Source organism: Sus scrofa, chromosome 13 (assembly GCF_054392235.1).
Source record: "Sus scrofa isolate SSC_HxYL_T2T_F1_AM1 chromosome 13, Sscrofa_HxYL_maternal_Yorkshire_Landrace_v2.0, whole genome shotgun sequence".
In the NCBI taxonomy this organism is placed as follows: domain Eukaryota; kingdom Metazoa; phylum Chordata; class Mammalia; order Artiodactyla; family Suidae; genus Sus; species Sus scrofa.
The window spans coordinates 114,221,148-114,243,946 of record NC_139395.1 but is presented as its reverse complement, the minus strand read 5'-3'; the positions used below and the strand labels follow the sequence as shown (position 1 = coordinate 114,243,946).

General features: G+C 41.0%; 1 protein-coding gene across 6 annotated transcripts in view; it reads right to left on the bottom strand.

The window, feature by feature from the left end:
* Positions 1–22,799, bottom strand: part of SCHIP1 (schwannomin interacting protein 1) — a 776,793-nt gene that overhangs the window by 138,330 nt on the left and 615,664 nt on the right. The window contains exon 1 of one of the 6 annotated variants that reach the window (XM_084990108.1): positions 20,570–20,631. The exons of the other annotated variants lie outside the window; for them this stretch is intronic. The gene's annotated coding sequence lies outside the window, so the exon portion shown is untranslated. Of the gene's footprint in view, positions 1–20,569; positions 20,632–22,799 lie in introns of those variants that run through there. 6 annotated transcript variants of the gene reach the window in all.

The window sequence follows — 22,799 nt, the reverse complement described above, 5'->3', positions numbered from 1 at the left end:
GGAACTTTCTCCATGGAGGAGAACTGCATGGGGAGAGCAGGACAAGAATGGATGCAGAGAGGCCAGTTAGGAAGCAAATATCATAAGTAGTCCAGGAATGAGATGAACATGGCATAGGGTGAGAGTTGGGGAGATGGAGTGAAATAGAAAATTTTTTTTTGTCTTTTTAGGGCTGCACCTGTGGCATATGGAGGTTCCCAGGCTAGGGGTCGAATCAGAGCTATAGCCGATGTCCTACACCACAGCCACAGCAATGCCAGATCTGAGCCATGTCTGCAACCTACACCACAGGTCACAGCAATGCCAGATCCTTAACCCACTGAGTGAGGGCAGGGATCGAACCTGCATCCTCATGGGTACTAGTCAGATTTGTTTCCACTGAGCCATGACAGGAACTCTGTGAATAGAAATATTAATGATATTATTTATATGGTAGAATCAACAAGCCCTAGTGACTGAAGTGATGGGGTGGTAGGGGAGAGAGATGTCACTGATGGTTTCCAGGTTGTTATCATAGGGAACTTAGTGGAAGGGTGATGTGTCTCTATTGAAATGGGTAGTTAGGAGGAGGGAATTAGGGCAGAGGAGCAGAAAGAAAAAAAATAGTGAATCCTTTCCAGATATTTTCTGTTTGAGATGGTATAAGACATACAAGTGGAGGTGACAAGAAGACTTTTGGATACCTAAGTTTGGATCTTAGAAGAATGATCTGGGGCTGGTGATAGAAATATGGAAGTCACAGCATGAGATGGTATTCGAAAGCTTGGGTATAGGTGACATTGTCTGGAGACAAATAAAGAAAATGAGAAGGCCAAATCTCTAGCCCCGAGGAATGCCATCATTTACAGATCCATGGGAAAAAGAATGTTTATAAGGAAGACAAGAACAGAATAGGAGGAGAGACAATATTTACTCTTTAAAAAATGTAGCCTAAAGACACAGAAATGACTATCTAGATACATGCATAAAGATGCTCATTGTGGCATTTACAATAGGGAAAGATTAGCTTCAGCCTAAATGTCACAAAATAGGAAGATGTTAAAATAAATGGTAACATTCATTCTGTGGAATAAATGCAGCCAAATAAGATGATTTTGAACATTATAATATTTAATGAATAAAAGAGGGTATACTATTGTCCATACAATGTAATCCACATTTTAAAAAGTTAAACAGTTATTTGCCTAGAAAAAGATGTAGCCAAATGTTAACAGCGGTTAACTATGGATGACAAGATGGTAGGTGATTTTTTTTTTTTTTTTTTACTTTTACCTTTGTATCTATTTGTATTTTTCAATTTCTTTATAATCATCACAAAATAGGTGGGAATATTTTTACAAAACAGAACAAATTATGCATATTTATTTTACTTATATGGTTGATTCTAAGTTTGTTAAAGAATCCCATTAAAATAATTGTTCAGATGAGCTAGAATTTATTTATATAAATTTTAGGATGAATCCTTTTATGAAACAAATGATTTTATGGTTCCATAAATCACTTATTAATTGAAAATGTTTGAATATCAGATTTTCTTTCAAAATATATATTGAGTCAGCACACTTCTGAAAAAAGTTTGAGGTCATAATGAACAGGAGTAGGGGCTGCAAGCTTTTTTTGTAAATGGCTAAATGGTAAATGTTTTCAATTTTGTGAGTCACACAATCATGTTGAATATTCATTCCCACCCCCTACCCCCCAGGCAATTCTTTAAGGATATAAAAACTCTTGGTTCTCAGGCCATACAAAACCAGATTGCAGGCTGGATTTGACCCACAGACCATAGTTTGATGACCTCTAGAATAAAGGATGAGTACATAAGAATAACACATAACTACTTCTTCATGAAAAGCTAACATAACATTGGGATTGAAGCTAGGTGAATCTTCCATTCTTAGAGTCCTAGAACCAGTTGGGATCTCTTTTCAACAGAAAGTAGAATAAATGGAAGCGGTCTGAAAGAGTAAACTTAAAAAAAAAAAAAAGTTTATATATTTTTAAAGGAAAACTGATCTTATGCAAAAATGTCAAGAAGTTAGTATTTGTACCTAGAAAGTGAAAGTTAGAGGGAAATTTATTTACTTGTAAAATGAAGAATCTTTTCGTGATTCTTCTATAATCTTAGATTTTGGGTACTATGAGGGAAGTGTTGCTGTTATACACAAGAATCTATTCACTTGTTCATGCTGCAAACCTGGGAGCTGTCTTTGTCCCTCCCCATCTGTGCCTCGCCTCCAATCACCAAATGATGTACTCAGTGCTGTTAACCTCCACGCAGATCCCTGTTCCTGGCCCCTACACCCACCCCCCAGCTGCTCTGAGTATTGGCTATGAAGGCTCACAGCTATCCTCTATGGTGCAATTTATCCCTTCGCTTCATCAGGCTAGGGATAGACCATCTGATCCACATCCTGCTTGGCATTTCGTCTGTCCTGTCTGCTTCTCTCACTTTCTTACAGGCTTATCCCTTAATAAACCAGCTGCACCCAAATCCCTGTCTCTGGCTTTGCTTCTAGGGAGCCTGACCTAAGATACCAAGTCCCAGTAATTCTACTTCCTAAATATATTTGGCTTTCTGACCACTATATCTGGTTGCAGAAAGGATACAGGACTGGTTATTCTTAGACTTTTATTCTAATCTAGGAAACAATTTCAAAATTTACTATATGATGTCAATAACTTTTATGAATACCAGGAAAGAGTTCTTATAAAATATGCAGCAATGATCTGATAAACAAAAAAACCCATAAAGATAAAGAGCTTAGAAGAGGTTTAGCTTTCAATTGACGTTACTATATAGCATTATTGCTAGGATTATTTGTACCAGTGAGTGGAAACATCTGCCCCTCCAATATTATCAATTTTGCTAATTGTTATGGGTTATATTTTAAAAATTACACTAATAACTAATAGCCTATAAATAATCTTTTATTATAAGACTTTTCCATTTTAGTATACTGTAATAGGTTCATTGATGCTTCATGTGATGTGATTATTTGCTGACTCTGAAGAATGCCTTTATTAGGATAGGCATATGTGTTCAATTTATCTTCTCAATTACACCTACATTAAGACCTTCCAAATCAAGTTTGCAAAAGCAGGCAAGCTGTGGAGCCTGTATGACTTGTGACCTTATGCTCTATTGCTGCAGGTTAATGATCCACAATAACCTTCAAGAATAAGTACCGAGTAAATAAAAGGATTCTGTGCATGGCTCTCGGGGAAACGTTGTGCACAGTGCCTTGCTGTCCAAGGGCTGGACCTAGCGCAGGGTGAGAGCTGGCAGCATGATGGACACCAATCCCCTGCAGTAGCCAGGGAGATGGTGTACAAAACACAGCGTTTCCCCAGTGGAAGCTTAACTGTTTTTCCCTCCTGCCTCCTTTTCATGTTTTGGAAGAGGACATAAACTACTCCGCTTTCTCAAAGAAACGCGTTTTGCTTCAAGATATTCACAATTATTCTCCACTGATACATTTGTTATGAAAAATAAAGTTGACCATTCTTTGGTTTGATAATCACTGAAACTGAGTGTTTAGTGTTTAGGTAGCCATTATTAGTAAATCAATTGCCCAGCAACAGTGACTAAAATGCTCATTTCCCCTCCATACTTACTTCTTGGATTAAAGAGAAAACAAAGCAAAACCTCTGAGTATGCTGCTAGTGAATAGAGGCAAGTCCAGGTGATTCTAATACCTATAATGAGTTGGTTTCCTAGGAATTTCTTTTCACTGTCACAAAATAAGCTCAAGGGATTATACCAGCATTCCTTCACCTGAGCATATCATGAGGCTCAAACTCCTCTCTTATGCTCAGGGGAGGAGCCAGGCTCTCCCGCAGGTGGGCTCTGGGCACAGTGCTGGAGGGAGATGGGGTTGGCCTGGAAGGCAGGTGGGGCCAAGGGCCAGTATCTGGGCTTACGCTGTTTGTCCAAGTCACAATCACTCAGACACCACCTCTAGGATTTTGCCTTACTATAGACCACCTCTACTCCTATTTACATAGTATTTTTCTTTAAATCAACTTGTTTTTAAATTGAGTTCATTCAAAAAGGAGATTTTATATCACTATGATAAATGGAAAATAAGTATTACTTGCTAAAATAGAAGTGAAGTGTACATACACTACATTTATCAATTTTAAAAATAATTTCAACAGCTCTGAAATTGGGATGTGTCTTAGAGTCAATGGCATCTTGCAATTATAATTGACAATATCTCTTGTTCTTAGCAGTACATAAAATAATCATGTGTTTTACTTATCAATGGTATATTAGATTTGATGAACTATGGTAAAATCTATAAAAACAATGCTAAAACTTTTAAAAATGAAAAGTAACATGACTTAGAAGAAACCAAATTGACTTTTAAAATACATAGCTGAATATGTTTCTTAGTGATGATAATGAAACTTTTGGATCAAAATAACTAGAAATCCTAACTGATAATTTCAGACAAAGATGAGAATCCACCTCAGTGAGACAAATCTGTCAGTTTCTATATCAACTCACTAAAAGTATGAACTCACATGAGGATGTGGCTGGACAGCTCAAAAGGCATTTAACTATTTTATCCGTTATATCTAAGTGTAAATACACAGCATTTTCAGGAAGTGATATTTCAACATATCACTGAATAAAACACAGAAATGCCTATAGAATTCAGTGTAATATTGGTGGGATTCCTGGCTGTCTAGCTTCTAATAGGCATGGCTGAGGGTTCAGTTATTGAGGGCTTGGAACATTTCTGATTGTGCCTGAGCACCCACTCCTGATTTATGAGGCCCAAGTAAGGTTTCTTGCAGTGGCACTACTACATGTGTCCCATTCTAAGAATATTCTCTGTGAAATTACAGGTTTAACGTAATTCCTTGCTGCCCACCCCACCCCCCACCCCTGCCAAATATATGAATGTAAATACAAGACTCTTAAAAAACATCTGAGTATCATCTAGAAATGATGGTATATCACACTTTGGGCAGCACTTGTCTGGATAGAGACCAAACAGGAAAGACTCAGGAGAGACAGGGATAGCTGGGTTACAGCTGGAGGCCGGTGAGTCAGGTAGGTTGAAGAAGACAGTTAAGAAGCAAAGCTTGGGGAGTTCCCATCGTGGCTCAGTGGTTAACGAATCTGACTAGGAACCATGAGGTTGCAGGTTCGATCCCTGGTCTTGCTCAGTGGGTTAAGGATCCGGTGTTGCCGTGAGCTGTGGTGTAGGTTGCAGACACGGCTCGGATCCCACGTTGCTGTGGCTATGGCATAGGCCGGTGGCTACAGCTCCGATTCAACCCCTAGCCTGGGAACCCCCATATGCTGCGGGAAAGCGGCTCAAGAAATGGCAAAAAGACAAAAAAAAAAAAAAAAAAAAAAAGAGTCAAAGCTTGGAGGGTCCAGCTTGGTCCTGCTGCAAAGGACCAAGAGCACTGATCCAGAACCCTAGAGAAGGCCCCTGGGTAGGGAGGTGCTACCTTAAGGAGGTAACAGCACTCATGTCACCATTCCTCTGTTCATTCAGTTACTCATTCATTGAAACTACTATGTACCAGCCATTGCGTTGGGTTCTGGTAAGAAAGAGTTGGAAGAGGTAAAGAACTCACAGTCTAGAAAGGAAACAAACAGTATAAGTGATTAAGTTGGGTTTCAAAGTAGTAAGGTGGGCGTAGTCAAAGAGTGCAATGGAAAAAAATATTGGAAGGGGCATTTAACTCAATGTGGACAGCTCAGGGAAGTCTTCCAAAAGGAGTGATGCTTGAATTGAGTCTTGAGGTATAGACAAAAGTTGCTTAAGTCCTCCAGAGGCCCAATGATAGAAGGACATCCCAATCTTGGGGAAAGATATGGTTAAAGTTTAGAGGTCAAAGAAAACACCATCTGTTATCCATAACTATGAGAAGTTAGTATAACTGGAAAAGAGGGTAAGTATTGGAGGATGGTAGAGAAAAAGGTTGGGAATGATAGGAAAGCAAGAACTGGATATGAAGGATACTGGACTTAAATTTAAACTTGAAGGTGGTGGAGAGATCTGAAGGATTTTAAACCAGAAATGGCTAGATTATATGTGTGTTTTATATGCTGACTGAAGTTGAGGAAAAAGTAAATTCTGTATCAAAACAAACTGAAAGTCTTAGCCAGACAGTCAACAGATAGTGATCTGCATCATTTAAAAAATGATTTAAAATGTAATTGATAGATAGGATAGTGGCTGCTCAAAGGGTGGAAAAGTGCATACAATTAGCATTGCAGATATGAGGCTTTGGACTAAACTAACCACAGCCTCCGGCACCAGCACAGAGAAATTTCCCAGATGAGAACTAGTCTGGAAAGAAAGAAAGAGGAGGGGCAAGTGCTAAACTTCGATGAATGTAGAGGATTGGCTGAATCTCTAGTAGGTGACAATGACAGGAAAGGCTAGAGAATGATGGGAGGCATTTCCTCTCTCTACACCCTAAAATAGGATCAACTTTTATTTATATAACTTTTTTTTTTTTTTGGCCACCCTGAGGCACATGGAGTTCCCAGGCTAGGAACTGGGATCTGAGCCACAGTTGCAACCTACACGGCAGCTTCGGCAACATGGTATCCTTTAACCCGATGTGCCAGGCAGGGATTGAACCTGCGTCCTGGCACTGCAGAGATGCCACTGATCCTGTTGCATCACAGTGGGAACTCCTATATTTTTTGTTTTTAAAAAAACTTTTGGAGTTCCTGTCGTGGCTCAATGGTTAACAAATCCGACTAGGAACCATGAGGTTGCAGGTTCGATCCCTGGCCTCGTTCAGTGGGTTAAGGATCCAGCGTTGCTCTGGTCTGTGGTGTAGGTCACAGACACAGCTCGGATCCCAGTTGCTTTGCTCTGGCATAGGCCAGCAGCTGTAGCTCGGATTAGACCCCTAGCCTAGGAACCTCCATACGCTGTGAGTGCAGCCCTAAAAAGACAAAAGACAACAAACAAACAAACAAAACTTTTATTGCGGAAACACTTCAAACATTTACATAATTGAATAGTACCCATGAACCCCATATACTCATCACCCAGCTCTGGCTACAGCAATTTCATTTTACCTATAATCCTCATACTAGATTATTTTGAAGCCATTCCCAGATACCACATCATTTTAAGACAATGGTCTTTATTCTCAGCTATTCTCAGCCCAAACATATGTCAGAATCATAGGATATGATGAACCCTGTGCTGTGGCTAATTAGAAAAACACTGAAAGTGAACAACTATAGAAGCAAAGTCAACTCTCCCATAAAGAGACATTAATAAGACAATAATGAACATGATTTTCAGACATTTAGAGAAAGGAGTAAAACAGAATAATTTAAATAATGCTAATTTGGTAAACAAAGTTACTAGTAAAATCCTATGACATGAATTAAACTAATGAGGTTTAATATATGAATAGGAAACAAAATAAAATTGAATTTAAAGATGTGTAGGAGTTCCCATCATGGCTTAGCAGAAACGAAACTGACTAGCATCCGTGAGGACACAGGCTGTATCCCTAGCCTTGCTCAGTGGGTTAAGGGTCCAATGTTGCTGTGAGCTGTGGTGTAGGTGACAGATGGGGCTGGGATCTTACGTTGCTGTGGCTGTGGCTGGTGGCTAAAGCTCTGATTAGACCCCTAGCCTGGGAACCTCCATATGCCACAGGTGTGGCCCTAAAAAGCAAAAAAAAAAAAAAAAAGTTTAAACTAAAGCATCAAAGAAATAAGCTGAGATAAATATTAGAAAAACCTGAGAACAGAAAGGGACTTGGACTGAGAGTGGGATAGGGAAGCAGATTAAGTTTAAGTTGGAATATAGGTAAGCTCATTTAAAAGAGATCCCAATTAATCCCTTCACTTGGTAATTACTGTGCACCTGCCATGTGCTAGGCACTGTCGTGTCTCTGGAATGTCACATGCCTTTCGTAAACCATCTTTGCTGCTTAAAGAAGAGGCAACAAGTGACCTGGGGGCAAGCAGCTGCATCTACCTGATTCTGCCTGAACCTCATCCAGATTCTTTATTAAACACCTGGCTTCTCAAGAAACAGAGGCAACTGGAAGGGGTTCAAAGGAGTGGAACAGAAAATAATTAGAGGAAGAGATTGATTTTAACAGAAAGATCAAAGGAACCAAATATAGGGAACTTGGCTAATCCAGAGCTCAGGAAAAAATGAGCTATTTGAGGCATGTAAATGGTGAAACAAAATAAGAAATATTGAGCTGGTGCACAAAGAGGAACACAGAGAAAGGCAGTAGAAGGCAGGACAAGGTGCTTGCCTGGTGTAGGACTATATGTAGCCCCACTGAACACATTCTGACATTAAGCAGGCTTATGGCCAATGTTCTACCTTTTGCTGGAACAGCAGCTTCTAGAGAGTGAACATCATTTTTAACCTTTCAACTTTGGAAAAGAAGGTGTGCTAAATCAATCCTGCCCTGATGAGTAGGATGAGAAGGGAAGGGAAAAAGTATTTTCTCCCAAATGTAATTTATAGATAGGTTCTAATGCTTCTCACTCCCACAGAATTTTTTATGGTCAGCAAAAATATTACCAGTGAAAGTAGAGAAAGGGAGGGAGGTAGGAAGAGAGAGACAGACAGAGACAAACAAAGACAGAGACAGAGACAAAGGGGGAGGGAGGGTAGAGGTGAAAGGTGTGTTGGTTCTCTAGTTAAGGGTTTTAAATTTTCACTTAAGGTCTTAGTGGACTTACTTTGGCAACTTTTTAAAGTTATTCATTAGTTTCTTTTATTCAGACCCTGGATCTTCATTTTCGGGGAGGGAATTTAACTTTCTTTTAAAATATATGTGCAAATCAGGGTATTTTAAAACATATCTGCACAGTTTAAAGAATAATGATCAAATGAATACTAGCACCTGTCACCTCTCCATTTGAAGTCAGGTTACCCTGGTACCTTTGAAGCCCTCTGGATGTTCTCCTTCTGTCTCTCCTTTCAATTCCCCAAAGTTACCCTAAAATTTAGCTTAACTCCTTGCCTTCCCTTACAGTTTTACTTTAAGCTATGGAGGAGAGTTTAGCTAAGTTGCTTCCTGGTATTGCTGCCTCAGCATCCCATCTGCTTGGCTGAAGAGGCCTGGGGGATGGGGGCTTAAACTGATGCCTGCCTCTCATGTTATCAAGTGCATTCCCTAGATAATAGACTGCAGAGTTATGGAAAATATGAGCTCCTGATAGAACTCCCCCAGCAGCCCTGTAATAATGTATCTGCCACCTTCCAGGGCCATCCCCTTAAATGCCCCTTAGATAAGACCCCTGGTAGCTAACCCGAACCCCACTCTTTTTTGGGGGTGAATAAGTTTTATTATTGTCATTACACCTCTGGTTGCATCACCATCTCATGGTGGGTTTCCCCCCTCTTTTGGGACAGCACTAATGAGGGCCAAAGGGACATGCTTCTTTATAGAGTGGTCAGGAAAATTAAAAGCAACTGAGTTCATGACACCGGCTACTCAAGTTGCTTAGATAAATGGCTGGATGAACCATACACAGCACATCACCACACTGAAGCTGGACATGTCTGTTACTCTTGCCTCACGGATAAGACTCTGGAAGAAACACTCCTTCAGTATCCCTTAGGGACACCATTGGTGATTCCACAATTCCTGGGGCAGTGCCTTCCTGCCCCAGCCTCACAGAAGCATCCATTCAGCAGTGGGCTTGCTATGGCAGAGGCACGATCAGCTGTGCTTCTCTTTTGCTTTTGACCCCTTTCCTCAGGCTGGAATCACTCATGGTCTTCCCTGATTAGGCTAAAGCTCACCAAACATTTGGCTGCTGCCACAAAGTTTAGACCCTGCACCAGATCTCAGTCCCCTCAAGTCCAAACTCCTGGAACTGGATGGGCTTGGGTTTGTCATGCTTGGGGCCACCTCTGTCGGCAGTCCAAACCCTGTCCCTTCTTCCCAGTGTCACACCAGCAACGCTTTACCATTTTTGGTGACTTGGCTAGACAGGCCAGGGAGTTCATCCCATGTGGACTTCTCTATGTTCTTTAGCACGTCTAATAAGGCCAGGGTGGTTATAAATTTTCAATAAGTGAAAGGACCAAGTTTATGAAGACAAGATGCAGGCAGTTTTAAACTTTCTGATTTGGGTTCCCCACCCCACTTGGGAGCAGCTTAAAGAGGCATGAAGTCATGAAGTAAGGGATCTGGAAATTTCTACTCAGCAATTTTATACTAGCTTTTTATAAATATAAGATATTCCATAAAGGCTAGGTAAAAGTCTAGTATTTGTAAAATCCTGTGAAATTGGTGTATCTCACTGGAGACACAGGGTATTAGAAACTGCAATGTCTGAAAATTATTGCTATAATATCTAAAATTCCCTCTTCTCTCTCTTTTTGATTCCAAGAAGTCCAGGATCTTATGGGCAGAATATATGCTTTTAGCAAAACCTGGCTCTTGAGCTTCGAATTGGCTCAGGCTTGTTCACTTCTATTTTTATTTTTATTTATTTATTTATTTATTTTTGCTTTTTTAGGGCTGTACCCGAGGCATATGGAGGTTCCCAGGCTAGGGGTCTAATCGGAGCTACAGCTGCGGGCCTACACCACAGCCACAGCAATGCAGGATCCCCAACCCACTGAGTGAACCCACAACCTCATGGTTCCTAGTCAGATTTGTTTCTCCTGCGCCACAAGAGAAATGCCCACCTTTATTTTTATACCTTTCCTATTTATTCATTAAACAATACACATTTACTGAACATATAGTAACTGTCTGGAATAGCGGTAAACTCTGGAGAGTCAAAGAAAAAAATCTGACATTGGTACCTCCCTGGGTCAGGGTGGAACTGGGGGATGGCTGAAATGCTAGCAGAGGGATACAAGGGAAAGAAGGAAGGAAAGAAGGGAGGGAAGGAGGGAAGGAAAGACAGGAAGGAAAAGCAATAGTGTTCTAGGTGTGCTGATGGGAGTGTTTTCAGGGGCCAGTGGGGGTTGCATGGAGACGTTATTAATTCAGAGTCTGAGAGACAAATAGGATTTGGGTGAGGCAGATGGTTTGTTTTGCCAGGGGGCTATAGGGGAGCCATGAAGATCTTGAGCTGAATTAAGAATTACAGCCTCAGAGCACATCAGGGTTTGAAAGAACTTTTGATCAACTATGGCTAGTTGTAGCTGGGACAGGATTTGCAAATGTTAAAGAACATTTGTTCTTTCCCTTTCAATACATGGTCCTCGTTTTCCCCTTTTTTGTTCAGTGGTCAGCAGTGAAGTGGGCCATCTCTGGCAGAATCACACCTGTGCCCAGAGGTGAAGGCAGGGCTTCCTCTTCCTTGGTTTTTACAGTTCAGTAATACCACTTGCTTTTTTAAGTCCTGGGAGCTTGGCTTATATAGATTGGGTGATGGGTTTAAATAATTTGTTGGGGGGGGTGTCTTACCACTTTCTCTTCTATAGTTTCATCTCAAAACTGGAAGGTAGGATGTGGGTCCATGAGTCCCTGGCTTCACCGGCTCTAGCTGGAGCCTGTGGTGTGTTGTTCCACCTGCCCACACCCAGTCCCGAGTGTTTCTTTGGTGACTACGACTCCTCTGCTTTCAGAACACAGATTCTGGTGGGAAAACCTACCTCCTGACTTCTACAGTTGGTGGAACCATCCCCTGGTGTGGGTATAACCTAAAGCCAGCTGCCTCCTCTCTCTTCTGCCAGGCCCTCCAGCTCAGCCTGGGGGCCAGGATGCTTCTCCCCTCAGGTATTTTTGAAGTGGGTTTTTCTGCAGGTGAAGTGATGGTTTCCTCATTGTTGCTTTGTGGATCTCTGCATTTGCAGGGACACTGCATTTGAGGGAGGCCTGGGGGCCGCTCGCAGTGGGGTTACAGGAAGAAGAGATGGCTGTGAGGAGAGAGAAGACAGCAGTGGGGGGGCGGTTCTCTAAACTTTTGAAAGTTGAATTGCCTTTGTCAGGGAGTAGCTGATGCACCTGAAAATGATTTGTGAGGCTTTGGTGCCTGAGGGAAATTAGTACTGAAATGCTTGCAATCTCTTCAAGAGATTTTGATATTCACTTAAATGTTCTTTCAGCAGAAAACAAAAACCAAAAACCAAAAAATCAATGTAGACTTGGGCCCTGTTATTCATATGATTAGGCACTGGTTTTGTAAAATGATGTATATAGCTAATTCCTATCGACCTTTCAACGAGAGAAATCACATATTGTTATTCAAGAAGCACATACCGTTTTATCTCTTTTTATGAGCCCAAATCAAATAGGTTACCTTTCTGCCCTATGAACAGCTTGAAATGCTCACGAATCTCCAGGGTTAAAGAGCAAGAGGATAAGGGCATGCATGTGAAAGAGCAAGGTACAATCTTTAACAACAACAAAAAAAGGTAACGGGGTATCACAGGAAATAGCACCTTGCATTTACATAGAAGTCTTCTTTTTGAAGGCAGAAATACTCAAAACCTTCATTATTACTCCCCCACTCCAGGCCACCATTGTTTCTACTCTGAAAGGCTGAAATAGCTGCCTCTTGAATTTCCCTGCTTTCACCCTTGTCCCTTATAGTTTACTCTCTACTCGATAGCAAAGTGATTTTTTAAAGATCATCCTTTAACACAACTCTCCAGTAGCTTCTCACTGTGCTTAGGATAAAATTCAAACTTATTTTCCTGGCCTTACAGGCTCTTTAGGATTTCTCAGCAGAGGCAGTGTCTGCAGGACAGAGTGAGCAGGACATGTCTTCTTGTGTGTCCTGCTTCTCATCCAAAGCAGTGCAAGATGTTTAGCATCCCTGGTCCTGCCCACTAAAAGCCAACAGGGCTTTGTTCTCAACTCTGTATTTTATAACCAAATCACCAGCTGCACACCTTCGAACACCTTCCAGGCAAGGGAAGGAGGTTGCAGCAACCCCAGGTAAGAATCCCTACTAGCCTACTTGATCTGGTCCTGCCTTCCTTCAACCTCAGGATCTTTGCACAGGCTCTTTTCTCTGCCTGGACTGCTCCACCCTCAGACTATCCAACTTTGGCTGCTTTTCCACACTGAAGTCTTAGCTTAAATGTCACCTCCTCAGAAAGACCTTGTCTGGAAGGCCCTATCCAAAATAACAACACACACACAGTCACACACACACACACACACACACACACACACACACACACACACACATACACACACACACAGAATCATTCTCTCTATGTACACTTCTCACTATATACAATTTTCTTCTTTGTTTCCTTGTTTTTGCTTGTTTATTTTCTGTCTTGCCTTTCTAGAATACAAGTTCCATGAGAGCAATCTGTTTTGTTTGCTGCTATATCCCCAGCACCTGGGGATCAACTTTTATAAATATTTGTTGATTGAATAATAGATGTCATAAAGTTACATGTCATTTAATCACATACATAATACATAGGAAGAGGCAGAAAATCATTATCAAACTCATTTTTTAGATAAAGCACTAAGACACTAAAAATAACCAATCCTACACTGAATATTAGTGATGGAGAGAGGAACCAAATCACAAATGTCATTACCTCCTTGTTAAGTTACAGTGGGTCATGTCTGTATAAGGTAATCTATTAGATAGGTTACACTGAAAGACATATGACATACAGAGAAATACATAATTAATACCGTCTTTTGTCCCCACTACTTTAAGGCTAAATGTCCATGGTGGTTACTTCTATTTATATTTCACTTTACAGGTTATTATACCTTTACAAAATGTACAAATTTTACAAAAATTTATATCCACCCTTTAGGAGATGAAAAAGGAAATGTTTTATTGTTCCCTTGTGGAACAAATTTGACTACCCATTACTCCTCTGATTCTAGTAGCTAACGAAGCTGATCCATGAACAAGGCATCGTGTGCAGGTAGCAAATACATGGCACCTGGGTTCTCGCTCTCCATTCCTGCACCTGGGCAGGTATAGCTCAGGATTTCTAGAACTTCTCCTTGCTGAGCACCCATTCTACCTGGGATGCTCAATACATGGCTCCAAGCAGCGGCCACCAGTAAATTGGAGTGGGCATACAAATGAAACATTTGTTTGCCAGCCCTGGAATAGCAGGAAGAGCAAGTCTTTCCAGATCAGTCTGAGTTTGAATACCATATCTGCTCTTTGTCACTTTTGAGATTTTGGTTATTCACTCTCTTTTGGCCAGTTTCTTTTTTTTTTTTTTGTCTTTTGTCTTTTTTTTGTTGTTGTTGTTTTGTTGTTGTTGTTGTTGTTGCTATTTCTTGGGCCGCTCCTGCGGCATATGGAGGTTCCCAGGCTAGGGGTTGAATCGGAGCTGTAGCCACCGGCCTACGCCAGAGCCACAGCAACGCGGGATCCGAGCCGCGTCTGCAACCTACACCACAGCTCACGGCAACGCCGGATCGTTAACCCACTGAGCAAGGGCAGGGACCGAACCCGCAACCTCATGGTTCCTAGTCGGATTCGTTAACCACTGCGCCACGACGGGAACTCCCTGGCCAGTTTCATAATATCAAACTTGAAGAGTTGCCAGGAAAATGCAAATAATGTCTGTAAAGTGTTTAGTACCATGCTCGTTACAATTAAAATCCAATAAATAGTGGTATAGAACTATGGTGAGAAGAAGGCACTATTTTACCCCCAAGAACAAGAACCCAGAGGAGATGTTATCTTGGAAGGTGGGAGGTGGCGTAGGTAACTAGAAACAACTAGAGCGAGATTGAGGGTTGGACTAGATGAGTGGTTCCCAAGGTGTGGTTTTCAGACTGCCTGTGAGCTTGTTACAAATTGCAAACACTCAGACCTACAGATCAGAAACTCTGGGGATGAGTCCCAGTTGCATGTTAACAAGCCTTCCTGATGCAGCTCTCTAGTTTGGGAAGCACCACAGTGGGGAGAGGGCAGGCGGAGGGAAACAGATGTGATTAGGCCAAGGGATAAGCATGTCTGCTCACCTGGTGATTAATCAGAGAGGAAACAAGATGTGCCACCCCCGCCCCCCCTCAGAAGCAGTGGCCATGAGCACTCCCCGCCCTAAGGGACTGCTTCCACAGGCAGGAGAGCCATTTGCTACAACAAAGGACAGACTCAGAGCACACTAAGAGAAAACAGGCATACAGTATACAGCATAGCCATAACTTCCCAAATGCAGCCCCAGTGTAGGTAGACAATAGATGGAACTTGAAAGTCTCCTTCTTTGAGCAGAGGTAGGTGGCCTTTGCTCCTGGTTATTTCTTCACTTTGACTGAAGGCAAGAAGCTGGTCTAGACACTTCCTCAAGCTTCCCCAGCTTGGTGATTTCATGAAGGAAGAGCATCTGATAAGCTCATGGTACATGGGGGGCAGTGGGAGGAGGGGGCATCTAAGATGGGTCAGAGGAGTTCCTGCTGTGGCACAATGGGTTAAGGATCCAGCATTGCCACAGCTGTGGCATAGGTTGCAGCTGCGGCTGGGATTCAGTTCCTGGCCTGGGAACTTCCATATGCCTTGGGTGCAGGGAAAAGAAAAAAAAAGAGGTCAAGAGATTCAACTCTACCAGGTTCTTTCTACTCTACTGCTCAATGTAGATCATTGTGTTCCCCTATTCCAGTTCTTTCTGCCAGTGTACCAGACATAGAAGTACTTCCTGTGGGGTAAAAAGTTATAAAATATTTTTAAAGAATGTAATCAATCTGAAGCCCTGTGTGACCCAGTGTATTTTAAATGTTTCCAAAGTCAATCCCTGCAGCATGATTTATGATTGCTTCCACACCTACTTCTCTTTGGTTCCACCTAGTTTGAAACTTAATTTTTACTAATAAAGTTTAATTCACATATTCTTGGACACATACTTGCAGACTGGTCTAAAGGGTGTAGACAAGGTCTATGGCCAGTGTCTTACTATTAAAGTATAAAAGGATTTTATTAGAGACCATCGGGTATTTGGATCCAACATAGTTATTGAGAACAGGCACTGCTTCCTGCTTTTCCTATAACTATGTGCATGAATATTAGTATTCTTCCCAAGAGGCAGGCCACAGAACTGAAGCTCAGACAAATAAAGGAACTAGTCCAGAGTCCCATGGCTACTTTAAGTGGTCAAGTGTGAATCCTAAACACTAGTCTCCTGACAGAGGCAGTGTTAATCCACTAGAATATAGGCCATGGGGGTGACCTCCCCTTACTTGAATTAAAAATGTCAGCTCTCAGTCCCCAGCTGATGCACGTGCTGTGATTTGTACTTCCAATGCAATTTTTTTCTGCTGCTGAAATTTATCACCACCTTCTAAGTTGGTGGAGAGAATGTTTTCAAATTAAAAACATGTTCTACACACTGCCCCATTGCGGGTAAGCCCAAACGGCTCCTTTAACAGCCTGAAGTGAACGATGAAAACTCTGAGAATCGCACTGTTTTTAAAATCCATTGTGTGAATGTGTTAGGAGGTTTTACAGAAAGGTAGCAATTGGTTATTACTGAACCACTTTTAAGAGATGGCGTCTAATAACAACAACAACAACAAAAGTTCCTTTAAGAAAACATTGTTTAAACTTGCTTTTGGATAGACCACCTTTATTGAGATTCTAAGATGACTTACCATTGTTCTTCATGCATCTGGAATATTTTTATACCAAAGAAAACAACTATTCTTCTTGTCTCTGAACCCAGAATAGATGGAAGTAGGTTTGCTTTAGGAGGAACTTCTGAACAGTGAAGCTGGTTAATAATTAGGGGTAGATTTCCTAGGGAGTTGGGCATCCTTTTTTGAAGGAGGGTGGGGAGAGGCGGGTGAAATAATAGGGGCTCTAAAACTGGGCTACAGAATTGGTTTCCTCTCTCAAAACTCATTTCCTAGCCCAAGGAAATGACATGGACTATAGTTTCCAAGTCATAGAAAAAAGGAAAGAAATGTAAAGCAATATTTATGGAGGCTCTATTTCGATTCTAGTTCCTCTAATTCTTTCTCTTCTTCCTCTTCTTCTTTTGATATGTGATTTTGTTTTTAATTATCTTAAGCCTTAGGAACATATAATTTACAAATTTGTGCTGGTGGTGTATCTCCTCTCCATTAATCTTTCTAATGATTTGGCCAAAGCAACAATACCAATCATACACATATATGGTCATTCTACAGTTGTGTGTGTTTTTGAACAGCTATTTAAAAGGCCATCCTGAATTATAACTTAGTTTGACTTAGTAAAGAATTTACAAGTAAAGGTTGCTATTATATATTGTCATGATAAATTTTAGAAGCATCTGACCTTATAGGTCATCTATAAAATATGAGAAGTATTAAATATTCTTTATTTGAGATTATACATAAACTATACTAAAATGCCTCTCATTAAGTAAAGGGCAACATTTTAGATACAGGGAATTTAATTAAATTAGTGTAGTTAAGCCCCAAAAGATAAAGTAGACATTGCTAGCTTATCTTCAGCCCTTGCCTTTAGCAGGCTAATGAACACAACTTGAAACACAGGTGAATCTTGCTCTTCTATGAGACTGTGAAGAGAGATCCTCTGTATTTAAATATATTAATATAACCAGTTATATAAATTTAAACATAAAACAAATCTCCAATAGGTTTTGAGATGGCATTCACCACCTCTGTAAATAGTAGAACGTTACTCATCAAGTCCTATTATATCTTTAGAAGAGGAAAGCATGGAAAAGCACTGCTGAATGGGAATTAGTATCACAGTTCAAAAAGCCAATCATATTAATTTAACTACAAATCAATCTGTATAAATCAAGATCATGCAAAAGAAATATCCTACCAGCCATTCATGATCTGAGTTCTGCCATGAGAAGTTAATTTAAGTATTGGTACACATAAAAAAAGTCATGAGACATTTCTGTTTTGTAATAAATAAGGCAATGGCCAACTATTACTCCTTAGTAGCTATTTTGAGATAATCTATCAAGTCTGCCCTATCTGCCATCTTCTTAATGCCTGTAAAGATTTTTTCTTTTTTTTTTTTCCCCAGGCTGTACTTCTTGGGAGTCTCCATATACCCCATCACTGTCTCCTCTCCCCATGAGATGCCTTTGTTCTTGCTGGCTTCCGAGTAAAAAATTCCTAAATTTGGAGTTCCCGTTGTGGTGCAGTGGAACCTAATCTGACTAGGAACCATGAGGTTATGGGTTCGATCACTGGTCTTGCTCAGTGGGTTAAGGATCCAGTGTTGCTGTGAGCTGTGGTGTAGGTCGAAGAGGCAGCTCGGCTCAGATCTGGCATTGCTGTGGCTGTGGTGTAGGCCAGCTGCTGTAGCTCTGATTAGACCCCTAGCCTGGGAACCTCCGTATGTCGTGGGTACGGCCCTAAAAAGCCAAAAAAAAAGAAAAAAAAAAAAAAAAGAAAGAAAGAAAGAAAGAAAAAGAAAATCCTAAATCTGTCTTTTGCCCAAACAGACCATGGAGATCTGGCCCAATCTTGTGCTTGCCTTCCTTTTCCATCATATGGCACTGGGCACACTACTGAACAAAATCTTCTCGCCCTTCTCAACATCAGGCATTTTCAGACTGCTCTTTTTTCATGAGAGAGATACAAAGGCTCCTGCTTGGAGCAGAATGTCCAAGTTCAAGGAGCGACAGGTCTGAGCCTATGTACCAGTAGGTTTCTCTAATTCCAATGACAATGTCAATTATTTACTCCTCTTACGAATAAGGAAACCAAGGTTCAGACTGGCTGTGTAACTTGCCTAAGGTTATGGGGTAAGTAAAGGGATGGAAATTTAAACCAGATCTGCTCAATTCCAGCTCCAATTGATCTTACCATTTCATTAGAAAGTCCCTCCCAACAATGCACTGTTTAATGGTGAGGAAAACCGAGGCACAGATAAATTACTTAAGAGAAACTGGGCAGTGAATATGTGATTGAGGGTCTCTATGTGAAATATTCAGGAAATCACATCATTTTTCCTTTTAACTGCATTGATTTAGCCTATAAAAGATCACAGTCTGTTACTTTTAGAAGTTTTGCATCTTCGGGGATTGGATTTTGTTTTTCTTGGCAGCATTCATAATTGAAAACAGTATATTTGACACTGCTTTCTGGATTTAGCTTGAAACAAATGAAGCAAAATTATACCCAGGCAACCTCGCTTCCAAATTATGAACTCAAAAGTTACCTTCTTGCTCAGGACATCAGTGTTTTCGAATGGGTAAGGCCCAAGTGGAATCCTATGTTATTTTTAGCGTAAAGAACAGATCTCCTATTCAGCAAGTGATAATCACCTCTTCACCTAGCCACCAGAAGTGAGAAAAGAGGAACCCTTGGACTAACAAATCCAGGTTGATAAAACAAGTCTTTTTTCATGAACATTCCATCTTTAGAAAGCAAGCAGACAGAGCACTTGTTAGTTAATAATAAAAAGAATTCTTCAGTGACTACTCAGATGAATGAATATTTTTTAAAGGCATGGGGTATGTAAGGAATTTTAATCCAGTCTTCGTGTTCGCTCCTCCACATGACAACTGTAGAGAAGCCACTGGCTTCCAAATGATGAATGGCCCCAAACTCAACCAGGAGGAAAGACAACCCCAGTCCTATAATTTGGCATCTCTCTTTTTAAATTCCTGGGTGGATTTGTTTTTTTGGCTGTAGCTGATGAATGGGCTCAGTTAAAGGGCTTTGGATGCAATGTAAAATGACCATCAAGTGTTTCTCTCCCTACACCATACCCACTGCTTTTCTTGCTATCAATAAAATCCCACCCCCAGCTATATATGTCTCACCCTTTCACAGGCACACACTCCTGCTAGCAGATCCTTAGCTGTTAAAAAGTTCCATTAGTTAATTCCAAATTAATATCTTAGAAGGCTCCAGGACAAGGGAGAAAAGAAATAAAGAAACTGAATTAGTAAATGACAGCTAAAATAGACTTCTTCCAGCCCTTAGTTTGTGGATGACACAGAATTTGAGTTAAGAAAAATCTCTCTTCTCTGCAGGTGGTACTGTGGGGATAGTAGAGATGTGGTACCAGAGATGCGGTTCCATGATCATCATCTAATCCATTTATTTAGTCTCCTACTGCAATACTCCACGCAGGCGTCTCCACCCTGCCCCCACCCCCGCCTATGCTCTGTGCAGTCAAACCCTACTTGCTAATCAGCCAGGCTTAACTAAGGGTTAAGGCTGCAGCCTTCCATGCCAGTAGACGCTGCAAACACTCGTGAATACTTTTCTCGACTGCAGTCAGCCCTGTAGCTCCAGCTCCTGCAAAGCCTTCAGCATTCGCAGAAGCACGATTTTCTCCCACTTATGTCTGGTTTAAACTTGCAGTTGACCAGGCTCTATGGTTCAGAAGTGCAAACTTACCCCTCTAGGGTCTTACCTAGATTCTGTCCCTCTTCCCCTGCTGAATTTGTTTCCCTTGCCCTGTCCTGGAAAGCCTCAGAGCCTCTAGTAACCTTGATGCCTCTTTCCTACTGGAAGTTAGAAGCATCCTCACTGGCTACGTTACTGCACATTTCCCTAGTAACCTTGTTTTTTTCCCTTCAACTCAAACTTCTCCAAACAACATCATCTCTACTGACCCTGAATTTCTTTAGCCCTCTGAAACAGCATTTCCAACCAGCCATGCCAGGAGAGAGATTGATTGTGGAGGGCAAATTGGGGAGAGAAGGTTTTGGGAACTCACCTGCACAGCTGCAAGGATCAGTCACTGGATGGGGCTGCCTGCAAACTTCCCAGGGACCATCTGCAGCCAAGTCTCTTGGCCTTAAAGTGACAGAGCGCTTTTCACCATATAAGGAAGACAGTTTCACTTGCCTGCTTTGGGACCTGCTTGGGCAAAGCAGCCTCATCTCTGGACACCGCAGAGACTTAAAGCTTGGGGGTGGGAGGCAGGGGGTGGATCTGGAGCTTGTCAGTTAGACAGGACCTGTACACAGTAGGCAGCTTGATAACTGGTGGATAAGGCACAAGAATGGTGTTTGTCAGGCTATTTTCAAGGACCAGAAAACCCTTTATGTGGGACTTGCCCCCTGAGGAAAGGGTTTACTATGACTGGGAGGTCTTCCTCAGTGACGTGAAAGGGTTCTGCTTCTATATGAGGTTTGGCTTCCTAGAAACCAATGATCTGCTCATCTTAAACAGGAAAGGCACCTGGACCCCCCTTTTTTGACACTGAGACAAAGCAGAGAGGACAGCAGACTGGTGAGGCTTGTGGTAGGAGATTTTTGTTGTTTCAGACACATTATCAGTGCTTCCTGAAAATGAGGGAAGTGGAGATGAGTTTTGTTATTCCAGCTGTCCAATGCCCTTCCTAAACACATACACACACACACACTTTTGCACCAAGGCCATCTCCACTTCTGAGTGTCCCTTTCGGGCTCCCTTGGCTAACGCCCACAGCTGAGGTCTGAGGAGTGCTTTTATCTCAACAGGCAGAGAGGAGAATGGGTTTTAGCCAGAGCAAACATTGCCTGTGGATGACATTGAAAGCAATGCTGGCCTGCTGGTTTAAAGTGGATTAAAAGCAATGATAAAATGTTAGATTCTGAGAAAAAAGTAGAGCTTAATTTAGCTGTCACTTGGATGGTCACACACTTTTTTCTTCATTCCCAATTAAATATTGTCTTTTTATTGCCTAGCTGACCATGCCTAATACTTGGTATCTATACCATAGATTTTAGATTTAAAAAAAAATGTGATTTGGTTCCTGATTCTATAGTCTCATACTATCGTCTCATCTTCTGACATATCTTACATAGATTTTGAGTCTTTAAGGACAAAGTCTACTTCATATCCTTCCAGACTCTGCTTAATAGCTAGCAAGGAATAAATATCAGGCAGACTGGGAAATACTTGCTGGATTAAATCAATTAAATGGAACCCAGGGTTTTGTATAATGTTTACCTAGTTTTATGAACAAAGGGAATTTTTATTAAATTACTGTTGTTGTCAAATAAAGGCATAATTTCTTTGCTTTATCATCTCTTTTACATCACTAGTATTTGTTTTCCATGCCATCATGTTTTCTTCAAGGGTAAAGGTTAAAGAAATTTCTTTAAAAGTAATCATTGTGATAAACTCTTTGACCCAGCAATCTGCTTCTCAGGAATTTAATCTAAGGAAATAATTAGACAGAAGCAAAATATCTGATAAGCAGAGACCTTCATTACGCTGCTATCTGTAATAGCAAAAGCAAGAAATGACTTGAAGACTCCAAAGTCATCTTTATGTCAATAATAACTCACATTTGTTGATTGCTCACCACCAGGCACTGTTCTAAGTACTTAATACAAATTAATTTGTTTAATCATGACAAAACTGTGTGGTAGGATTTGTTATCCTTCCCATTGTATAGACCAGAAACCTAAGGCACAGAGGATGAGAAACTTACATTTGAATTGAGGTGTTTTGGCACCAGCAATTACAGACAGACTGGCATCCCTTTATGCTCCCATCAGGACTTACTGAGCATTATAATAGGCACTGAGACTAGACAGAGTAATGAAATTCATCAAATGACCTTCATGAAGCCATTAAAAATAATAATTATGAAAGCCCTGTACAAACATGGAAACGTGCTTGTGATATAAAGTTAACTGAGAGAAGCAGAAGATAAAATACCTATGATTGCAACTAGCTAAGTATCTAGAAGAAATGGAAGGCCATACGCAAAGCTGAAAATAGCTGTATAACAGTAGTGGACCATGATATGATTTCTCTTAAATTGTCTGAAATGTTATTTACTGTTTTCATTTTTTAATTAGTAAAAAATTCATCCTTGCTACAAAACCAGTGACCCTGGCATTCTTTTTGTTGTTAGTTTGTCTAAACGGTGCTATCAGTCTACATGAGTGTCATGAGGTCCTCCTGACAGTGCCCTGATCCCAGGGGAGCTCTCTGGAGCTGGGTGACTC